The sequence below is a fragment of the Silurus meridionalis genome, chromosome 24, assembly GCF_014805685.1.
Source record: "Silurus meridionalis isolate SWU-2019-XX chromosome 24, ASM1480568v1, whole genome shotgun sequence".
Lineage (NCBI taxonomy): Eukaryota > Metazoa > Chordata > Actinopteri > Siluriformes > Siluridae > Silurus > Silurus meridionalis.
In genome coordinates, this window is record NC_060907.1 from 21,200,507 (window position 1) to 21,201,208 (window position 702).

The 702-nt window shown below is 42.5% G+C and overlaps 1 protein-coding gene across 1 annotated transcript in view; it reads left to right on the forward strand.

The window, feature by feature from the left end:
• The window catches only part of LOC124378050 (lecithin retinol acyltransferase-like), a 9,142-nt gene extending 9,007 nt beyond the window's left edge, over nucleotides 1-135 (forward strand). The window contains exon 2 of the mRNA XM_046837523.1: nucleotides 1-135. This exon is cut by the window's left edge and continues 238 nt beyond it. The gene's annotated coding sequence lies outside the window, so the exon portion shown is untranslated.
• Nucleotides 136-702: the final 567 nt, after the last annotated feature.

A 702-nucleotide genomic window follows, 5' to 3' on the forward strand; every position in this document is an offset into this window, starting at 1 on the left:
CGTGCAAGTGTGTGTGTGTGTTTGTGTGTGTGTGTGTGTGTGTGTGTGTGTGTGTGTGTGTGTGTGTGTGTTAACGTATGAGTGTAGAGATGATGTTTTGTCTGCAGTCAGAAATAAACAAGGAATTTAAAACAACCTGTTTTGTGTCTTCAAACCCACCAGTTTCCCTCTCATAGAGAACAAACCTGTGAACATTTACTTACAGTCACATCACCTCACCTAGGGGCCTCACTCAGGGGCCAGGAGTGGCAGCTTGGCATTGCAGGAATTTGACTTTAACAAACTTTCTTTAAGCAGCTCATTATCTACACTACCACTTGCCCTGCCTTTAATTGTGTTGGGGTGTGTGTGTGTGTGTGTGTGTGTGTGTGTGTGTGTGTGTGTGTGTGTGTGTGTGTGTGTGTGTGTGAGAGAGAGTCAAGTCAAGTCACAGAAACAGAAAACACAGGGTTCAGGACTGTAAGTGTCCTCAACACAAAGTGCATCGTGTGCAACCTGGTGCAAACAGTGCAAAGACACACAAGACAGTGTAGGACAAATACACAAAATACAAAACACAAAATAGCGCCGCCAGTAAACTGTTGTGTTTTACACACTGTGGTATGTAAGAGACGTAAAGTGAACAGTAACAAAAAATGTAAACAAAATGTTGTGCCAAAGAGCAAATAGTAGCAGTCCAGAAAAGAAAAAAAAATGCATGAA